Source organism: Ctenocephalides felis, unplaced genomic scaffold, assembly GCF_003426905.1.
Source record: "Ctenocephalides felis isolate EL2017-DRISC unplaced genomic scaffold, ASM342690v1 CF-g0.4_SCAFFOLD_03573, whole genome shotgun sequence".
NCBI lineage: Eukaryota > Metazoa > Arthropoda > Insecta > Siphonaptera > Pulicidae > Ctenocephalides > Ctenocephalides felis.
Window position 1 is genome coordinate 6583280 of NW_020539727.1, and position 11156 is coordinate 6594435.

Consider the following 11156-nt stretch of genomic DNA (forward strand, 5'->3'; position numbering starts at 1 on the left):
TTCAAAAATACAACCGACGGACCTTTACTAAAATATAATCATCACAATTTCCAACCAATATCTTTCGAACAATTTTCGAATTTTTTAAATCCATTCTAAATTAAGATTAATGCGTGAACAAACATTATTACACTTTTCTTTAAATAATAAAGAAACGGCTTATCAAAACTAGTCAACGCTTATCGAGTTTCATCGAATGGCTTTCCAATTTTTTAAAAAAAAAAATGCAATTGTTGTTGAGAAAACATATACGAAAGGTCAAACATCGGTTCAAACATATAATTTTTTCCTAGCTTGTTTTTAACTAATTAAAAGTTTTATGAAAAATCGAGTAAACATAAAACTACTAAGTCGCACTTTTTGACAAAAATATAAACTTCACCTTCATCTATTAGATTTTTTTTCAAATTTTTGCATTCATTATTATCTTGTTATTGCATAGAACTTATTTTAAATTTTGAGTTCATTTATTCATTTTTGTTATAAATATAATTACATATGTTAGCTATGAATAGATGGCGCTATTGTATCGTATGGATGTTGGTGTGAATGATAGTACGCATGTATATCATTCTAAACTGTTACTATACACAGGTTAGAATGGCTCGCATAGTTAATATAGAATGCTATAGATGGAGACTATACGGGGCATACAGAACATTAGTGTAATTTGTGTTAGTAAATAAATGAGAAGTTCAGTGTGTTATAATTTGTTCTCAATATTACTTAAATAGCGCATAGTATTCTACGATCTTTCGTTCTGCGCTTTTCACTATGCACCTTTACTAAAAGGCAACCCAATGGTTGTCCTTTCTCTATGAGATGACTGTGATATATTCCAGAAGCACTCGCTAGGCTGGGTCAGTATTATAATAGCCTTTGTAAATTATTTTTTTGTATTGTGTATCTTTATTAGAAGACAACGCAGTGGTTGTCCTTGATATATTCCAGCAGCACTCCTGAAAACATTTTGTGTCTACAGACTCTAAATATTTAGCTTTACCTTCACATCATTCCCATTATCCAATTATGTTTCAATAACCAAAACCTGTGAAATAAAAATAAAAATTCCGTCCCAAATCGCCCATCATCGATACGTTTATCTCGTATATCTGTTCGACAATTCTCGGAAGAGATTCGCGCGCGCTTTATATCGCGCGAGATGGCATTCGGGCAAAACTAACGGCGCTGAATTTGAACCTCTGCGACCCATCGGAATAGATAATGGGTTATGTTCCACTGGGTGCCAGATAGAAAATATAACAGGGATGACGAACTTGAGGGTGAATCGAAGAATATATAGTAAATGAACGATACATACATGTATACTTGTGACAGTTATTTCATGTAAAATTTATTCGGATGATGAAAAGTTATAATGAAAGTATTGATTTGTTATTTTGGAACTTTTTATGCTATTTAACATTCTATGTTATAAATAAGGGTGCACCATGCATCGTGCCTTAAGGCAAATTGCTAGAACTTTCCATACCAAATTTTTAAACAAGATTCAATTTTCTTTTAGCTCTGTATTTAACTCTGAATAAAATCTATTTTTGAGAATTTTAAAATTTTTGAAGACAATGGTGTCTTTTATAAAATTGGATTTTTTTATACTTTGAAATATTTTGGAAATTTTGAACTTCTTCCAAAGTAATTGCGATACGTTAGCTGCGTAACCTAAATATTGAAGCAAGTGGGCGTCGCGTCTCAGTATAACCAATAAACATTAGTACGGAACTCATAGAAAATTAAACAAAATTTGTTCTTATTATTAAAATATCTATATGATGTGACAAATTTAATGTGCACATGTCTAATGATCATTTTTGTACGCCTAATGGCATTTTTTTAACTTCTTTATTGGATCTCCGAAACCGCTAGACCTGCCTTCCCAAAAATATCATCAGTTCTTCATTTCATCACTACAAATAATTTTTTCAATACAAATCGAACGCTCCGTTTTCTCAAAAAATCAATTACCATTTTTGGCAATTTTTGCCCCGTATTTTCAAAATGGCTAAACCTGCCTTTGCGATGAACTAATCAGCATATTTTCTTATCAATATAAATCAAATGTTTATTGAATTATTCAAATCGATTGACTCATGTTAACGATCGTCGACGAAAATACACATATGTGTGTATGTCAAAATATAGAAGACTTAAAAACGTAAAAATATGCAAAAAAAGAGTGCGCGTAAGGTTCACACGCGATTGAAGTAAAACTTATTTGCTACTATACAAGATGGCATTTATGTTAAAAATAAATACATCATAAAACAATTTTGAATAATGTTTATTAGTAATATGGTAACACTCGTGATGAACATATTTATTAGTGTCAACCATTATACACATTTATATAATGAGAAATTATAAATTATATATTTATAATAGTATTAAAAATATGTATAATATTTAAAAACAATAATGTAATTAAAGTCATACTTCAAATATGACATGATCGGTTTGTCATTGTAATTAGCCTTTAGAAATGAACCTTCATTAGAGAAATGAAGTAATTGCTGATTAATAACTTCTATAATATTTGTTTACACAGTATATTATGTTAAACAGCGCCTGAAACTAAATTGTATATTTTATCTTTTAGTATTTATCATCTATATTTTATTTTGTCCACAACTGTTCTAAGCGATTGCAGGCGATAGATTCGGCGAAACGGTCGTTTTATATTATTTTATGTACTCATTCTCCTGGGAAATGGGATTATTGCGCGTTTACAATAAAAACACAAAACTATTGTATTTTTATTGAATTTCATAATGATCGACAATAACGGTTAACCAAACATTTTAAATTCACAGCGATATTTTATATTTATTTCGACGGAAATTTTTATCGGATTCAAAATAATTTCGAATATGTTTTGCACATTGTATTCATGCAGTAAACTTTATATGATATTCTTTGAATGGTATGAGATATGCATATGATAATTTCTAATTAATTTCTATAAATAGTCAATTGGAAACACTGTTAAGTATTTTTTAAATTTTCTACTATACAAACATACTGTTCATTATATTTGAGTAATTTAGCAATCAAAATTACACATTCTTTTACTAATAATTAAATGTTTATATTGTGAAAATAAGGAACGCAAATCGTATGATTTTCTCTTATACTTGTAAAAAAACATAATTGCACTTAAAATAATGATTTAAACCTCATACTTAACATGTACAGACCAGAATCTATCAAAATAAGCTTTTTAATCATTCTTATTGTTTATATTGTTATATTTATTATTTACACAAAGGACAAATTAGGCAAACAATCGGATTTAATCGTAAGATAAAAAATTTTAAACCGATTTTGAAAATTTTGAAACCATTCAAAAGATATTAGTTGAAAATTTTCTTGATTAGTATTTGATAAAGATTGGACGCACTTTTGTAATTATTTGTTGAAAAAATAATTTTATGACGATTAATGAAACTTTGCATGATGACAGGTTTCATGTTCTTAACACATTGACTGCGGTATGGGTAAGAACTAGTTGCTTTTACTACGCTGAGAATTCGCGGATAGATTTAAAGTAAATGTATTACTATTGACAAAACATTGTCAATATTGCCGCACAACGTGTTAACGAACATAATAAAATAAAACTTACATGCAAATCTGGAATAATACACTCTTAGAACATTCATTATTATATTTAATATTTTGATTAGTATGTTGGGCAAAATTGTACAATTTTTATAAACTAGATAGTTTCTAACATTATAAGTTCGCATTTATGAAAATTATCATATTGATGTGTTCCTAATTGAATCATTTTCCATACATATCGACAAGTTCATACAACTGGTCTTAAGATAAAATGCCACCCACACCTAATAACTTCCTGTATTTGGCGTGATCGCAAAAAAATCGAAAATGACAATTTTTGCATAACTTTAGGTTTCAGAGGTTTCTGAACATTTTGGCATACCTTGAAAAATTGATGTATGTGTGTGTGTTTGTATATACGTTTGGATACAATTTTTCGTCCACGATTTCGGGCGTACGGATCAACCGATTTTAATGATTCAAAAATCATTTAGTTCCTATTTTGATTTTCAAAGTTCACTTTGAAACAATTATCAAAATGTTCAGAATTTTTTTTTCAAATTTTCAAAAATATACAAAGTTTAAACAAAAATTTGGAATTAACAGTACTGTTTAGAAATGTGTATTTCGTATACGTTATTCTATTCATAAGAAATATATCCTCAGATATATTCACTTGGCATTTTAAAATGTAAACATTCTTAAGTGTATTTTGCGATAAGATCGTCATTGTACAATATGAGCAATAAAATATATAGTATTTATAATTATCTAGTTGAAAATATTTAAACAATTGAATTATTGAACAATTTACTGATTACTAATTACTTTTCCTTTTATTATTTATTTCTGGTACGGAAAGTTTCAACAATTTACCTCAAGACACGATGCCATGCCATCTATTTGTGGTTTTTCTTTTCTTTTATGTTTTTTTCTTTTTTTGTGGTTTACGTATGGATGACAATGCATCTGGTATAATGATTTATTTCTAATATCTTTACTATATAATAAATCATTAAATCACCATCGAAAATATTACAAGCACCTTATGCTAATGATTACATTTTATTTCCATGTAAGTTCCTCGGTGATAACATAATAATTCAGCTGACAAGTAAGGAGAGTTGGCAAGCAAGCATTGTGCTGATTTGCATATTTTAAACCGTTTCATGTAACTGTAACTTTCGACTTAATATTAAACTCGTACGTTCCAGCACGGAGAAACGACGACCAGAAACACTAAGTACATTAATAATAAATCTTTGTGATCTCATTTACCCGGGACAACTTTTGGGAAACTCTTTGGCACGGCTGAGGTCAGGATAGATTAAGGCACGTACCATAAAACACACGTGTCGCTCCACCGCGATTTTGTCTAATCTTCTTGTGTGATAAATTAGTTTAGAGAAAAGAAATTAATAGAACAGTAATTTAGTTATTATAAAGCTATTAAATGACTATTGAATAGAACCAAGTATGAAATACTATGTTGTAGGCCTTTTCTTTGAGTTCATCCAAAGCCACAGAAGTAGCATATTTTCCTAAGGAAATTTGCATCCCTTAGTTTTATTCTGGTTTAAACTGCATTTCTTACGTAATACAGTAAATGAACTAGTTGAATGTGGCATTTAGCCTTACGGCAAGTTGCATGAACTTTCCGAAATGTGTAACAGTTGACTTAATCAACCGAAATTGAGATTTAGATATTCAGATATAATTTGCAACTATTTATTCAAAAACAAAGTTATCGCTATCAAATAAATCTAAGCATTACGATTTGGAATAGAATTATTCCAAACACATTTAAATTAACTGTAGTTATATTAATTATATTGCACAGACACTATAGTGCTTGTATGCCCTAAAATTGTAGCTTATTATTTTAAATTTTATTGAATTGATAATGTTTGACACATCACGTCACAAAAGCTAATTTGACACAAATTGTGACAATATTTTCTCGAACTTTGATGAATTTTTAAATTAAACGACTTGTCGTAAGGCCGTAATATTTCAGTAAGTTCTATAAGACCATGATATTTATCGCCAAAAAAAGTTCCATAAAAATCGGCTTAATTTGTTTTTCAACAGTTAATTACAAGAAAACAGTTCGGTACATTTTCACCTAAAAATAATCAGTATCATTCTGAATCAATATCTTTCGAACAGTTTTTGATTATTTAAAATCGATTCAGAATTGAAAACGTCGACGATTTTTTTTACTTTTCTGCTATTTACAAAGAAATGGCTCAGTCGATCGTCGCACAAAATTGAGAAGCGATAATCCACATCAAAATACATAGATTGATTTTTAAAGTTTTGAAATCGGTTTTAAATCACGTCGACGAAAGGTCCAATTTTGATAAAAGCTAAATAAAACGATACTAATATTAGCAAACTTTGAAGAATTTTTAAAATTAAACGACTTGTCGTAGGAGCGTAATACTTTATTATGATCTATAAGACTATGGCATCTACCATGAAAAAACATAAAAATTGTCGAAAAAATTTTTTTAACACTTTTACAAAAAAACGGCTTAGCCGATATTTACCAAAAAGTAATCAGATCTATTCCCAACCAATATATTTCTAACGGTTTTTGAATTTTTAAAATCGATTCAGAATTGTGGGCTAAAACGTGGACTGTGAAACGTGAATTTTTTTTTAATTCTCTGCTATTTACAAAGAAATGGTTTGGCCAATCGAAGAAAATTGACATACGATAGTCATCATCGAGATACATCGAGTGGCTTTTAAATTTTTGAAATCTGTCCAACCTTTTTTTTGAGAAAACATTGAATTACCGCAAAAAATCTGTTCGGATACACAATTTCACACACACATACTTTTTCGATTTAGAATGACTTAAAACGTCGAGAAAATATAAAATTAGCAAATCGATTTTTTTGATAAAAATATACATAAATTTCTCCTTCGAGAAGTCAATAAATAGTACTTAGAATGTTGCCTATGTCAGGCTAAATTAGTTTTTTTTTTTTCACAAATGTCTATATTAAGTATCAAAACTATAATAATTACACGGTTCAAGATCCTTGTGAACTAAATCCTTGTATTCCTATAAATAACTTCATCGCGACGCCCATAAAACTTTATACAACTTTCCAACAGCGAACTACCTCCTGCAAAAACATTTAAATAAATATCATAAACGCACAATACATTTTTATAACACTATTAAAAATACAATGTTCTCTCGTCTATTAACCACGGTACATTGTTCGAGGGCCGTTTATCGGCCATGAGAGATCTTCTTATATAGGAAAAGGAGTTAGGAAAACCTACTCCTAATGCTTTTACAGCACACGATATTGTGTTCTATTGTTTTATATATCGTTCGATAATTCACGTCAAATCCGTCAAGAGGAAAGGCGGAGCCGGTCATGTAAACCCCTGGAAAAAGAAACAGGGTTGGAAAACGTTATTTCAATGGGCCACTTCTTAGAGAACATGATTAAGGGATCTATTCCGCTGCATAACAGACCAATGTTATGGCAAGGCCATGTTTCGCTCCAACTTACATACATTATATTACTAAATCATACTGAATACTATCAAAATGCCATGAATTTGCTGTGCATTCAAGCGTTTTATACACAAACTGCAACGCCACTCGTATGTTATGAAGCTCGGTCAGAAAGGCCCTGTTATCTAAGATCGTTTTTTTTTTTATGGTTAGGTTTTCTATCTAACAATGCCTGACTGCACAGCAACCACATGGTTTTTGTCAATATCTAGAATAAATTTGTATGGAAAGTTCTTATAACATAGCCTTGCCATAACATTGGTCTGTTATGGGGCAGAATTGGTCATGCTATGACAAATTTGGTATTTTTGGTGCAGCTGTTTCATTTTGATAAATAAAACTGGCAATAATCTATTTCTATTATGTTTATACAAGCGTTTATTTATATTTTGAATATAAAAAGTGTTTCAAAAAGTTGGAGTTAAAGTAACATCAGTTTGATTTCACGCATATTTTATTTATAAGTACAACTCCCTGCGTATGTGGTTTTTATTTAATAATCAAGTATTAGTTTTTTTAATTTATTTTCATATATATATTGTGCAAATACCTTTTGGACCAACTACTGCAATAAAAATAATAATAAATTAAAAAAAAGAATTTTGTCACTTTGTCACTTTGTCAACTTTTTAAGTTGGTTGTGATTTTCAAATTGGTCCAGAATTTGATTAAACACTATTTATAGGCGTTGTCAAATTAACGTATTTTAATTGTTATATACTTTGACTGCTATAGCAACCACGCTAGGAAATACTCTTCTATTTTATGAAATTTGCTTGTCCAAGCTAATTAGTGACTACCAGAAAAGATAAGATAATACGAAAATTCCTGAAAAAAATCAGTTAGTCTGTATCTTGATAGGTATAATAATTACAAAAACGGACGATTTTATGAAATTAAATTTGCAATAATTGACTTTAAAATTTGAATGCTATAGCATTCGTGTCATTCTTTGTGATAATGAAAATTGATCCTATAGCATTCACGACAGTCAATATGAATTTAGTGGATTATTTTAAACAACGCTTAAACAAATATTGTTTTCGCAACTTCACTCATCATGTAATTGTGTTTGAAGAACTTCATGTAATTAAAATTAACATACATTCATTGACTACTTGTATTTTTTTACTTTGATATAATCTCATTTTTTGAACAGCTGTATTATCTGTTTTGTCTAAAAAATATTTTCCATTTTAATAACTCCAAAGATTTAAAGAAACTACGAATAATATAGAAATAATTTCTTATCAATAAACTTACTATTTGTACACGGCACAATATATTTGCCTTCAATGAGTTATATTATTATATAAACTGCTCTACCCACAATTAATCTTTCCTCTCTTAGGGCGAATGTTTTATATTGCCCCATATCACAACACCTTAATATGCCGTTATTATGAAAACGTGCACGGACGGATATATACGCCCAGGGGCGCGAATTAGGCATCACGATTATATACGTAGACTATTTGGATATATAAAATTTCGATTAATTGGGAAATTATTCTAGGTTTTTATATATTATTTCTGCGCTTTTCATTGATAAATTATAAATATTAAATTGCCATAGATTTATGTTTCTGAAAACTGTTGTATCTTTAGATTGTAATATCTATCATAATATATTATCATTTAATATCTACTGTGTGTACACTTACTAAAATGATAATATATGGTAGTTTTCCCGAAGACAACTCCATGGTGTGAGAGGCACAAATCATTGATTTCCTCTATTCCCTTCCCCTTATTTTCATACATTTTTAGTATGTTTCTTTCGAAATTTTTGCTTCCATGCTTCTTGGTCTAGTACTTTGGCTTTTAATTCCCTGTATTATCTCTACTACTTATGCACATTGGAAAATATTTGTACAGTAGCATAATCCTGCAAATCAGATTATGCAAAAATTTATCGACAATTTGACCTATCTAGTTTTATTGAAAGTGACCTTTCCATCGTCAATATTTGATCACTGTTTTGAAAATGTTTTAACAAATACAGTGGATAAATACAAGCTTTTCAATAAGCTCAGAAAATATTGATGTCTATTGAAAATAACACATAATAAAGGTAGGTCCAAGGACGCTGCCCTGCGGAACACCTGACTCTATGTTGAAGAAATCTGACATTTTTGCGCTCACTCTAATCTGAAACTATCATAAGTCAATAGATTGAAATGAAGAAAACTGAATACAAAGTTTCAAAAAAGTGTCAGGGTTGGACAACGATTGATAACAATCATTTTTTTCCAGTAAAATTCAAGAACAAAAACATCTTATTTAGTAAAATTCAGTAAAAAACAAACATTTATGTATTGAATGTGGAATGAATAACTATTCAATTACTAAAAAGACCATTACAAAATAGGGGTTTGGGGTACGAGGGTGCAAATTTAGGGCAGTATGTTCTTTTTTATAGCTCAAAAACTTAAAAAAACTGAATAATGGCCAACCCTTACTTTTTTGAGGTGTGACAAATTGATGTTGGCCGATTTTTGGTTATAAAATTTCATAAGAATCGTTTAAGCCGTTTTGGAACACTATTTATACTATTGGCACTTTGTCTTTCTTTTTCTGATAGTATTGGCAGCAAAATATTTTTAAGAGCTATGTTTTTTTAAATTATTTAATAAAAATTAAATATTATTTTTATTATCTGTGTAAAATTCGATTCTGTCTATTATCCGTTCACGGCTATATAGAAGTGAATTAATAACAATTAGGTGTGTGTTTTTACAAGCTTGTTCCGTGTTTATACGATATGAGGCTAAAGATTATTAAAAGCACGAACAACGTTTTTTGCTGTTCACATACGATTTTTATTTTACATTGTAAATTGATTAAAAACATGATCGCGAAATCGTGTTATATAAATGATAGTTAAACTATGAATAAAAGTTTGAAACGAAGAAATTGGGTAATGAAAATTTAGTTTAATTTATCCATGCTTTCAGTGGTTGTATGTATCAAAAATCTGTTCACACACACATACTTTTTCCAAATTTGGCCGCAGAAAAGTGAAAAATTTTTCGTCTACGTTTTAGCCCGCAATTCTAATTCGATTTTGAAAATTCAAAAACCGTTTGAAAGATATTGGTTGGGAATCGTGCTGATTAGTTTTTGGTAGAGATCGGCCAGGCCGTTTTCTTGTAATAAAGTTTTAAAAAAAAAAATTCGACGATTTTTATGATTATTTTTTTTGACGGTAGATACCATAGTCTTCTAGATCATACTAAAATATTACGGTTCTACGACAACTGGTTCAGCTTTAAAAATTCGTCAAAGTTAGCAAAAATTGATATCGTTTTTTTGGCATTTGTCAAAATTAGACTTTTGATCGACGTTTTCTCAAAAACGCCTGAACCGATTTCAGAAATTTAAAAGCCATTTGATGTATTTCGGTGAGGACTATCGTTTGTCAGTTTTGTGCGACGATCTGCCAAGCCGTTTCTTTGCAATTTTAAAAAAAGTGTTAAACTTTTCGTCCACATTTAATCTAATCCTACCGAACCGATTTTAAAAAATCAAAAACTGTTCGAAAGATATTAGTTGGGAATGGTACTGATTAATTTTAGGTGAAAATCTACCGAGCCGTTTTCTTGTAATGAACTGTTGAAAAAAAATTTATGCCGATTTTCATGGAACTTTTTTTGGCGATATACATTATAGTCTTATAGAACTTACTGTAATATTACGGCCTTACGACAAGTAGTTTAATTTTAAAAATTCGTCAAACTTTGCTAAAATTATTTTTTTTTTAAAGTAGGATTAATGAAGTATATTATTTACACATTTTTTTTTTGATTAAGTCGATTATTTACACATATCGGGAAGTTCATGTAACTTGCCTCAAGGCTAAATACCAAGCCAACTAGTTTATTTATGAATTTTGGAATTAAAAAATGCATACAACCCTAAATTTTCACCTTCCCATCACAAGTCATACTTAAGTAATTTAATGATTATTTATTCTGCTTAATAAACGTCTTTTTTATTTTTCTGAGCTTATTTGAAATTTAATTTTTTACCT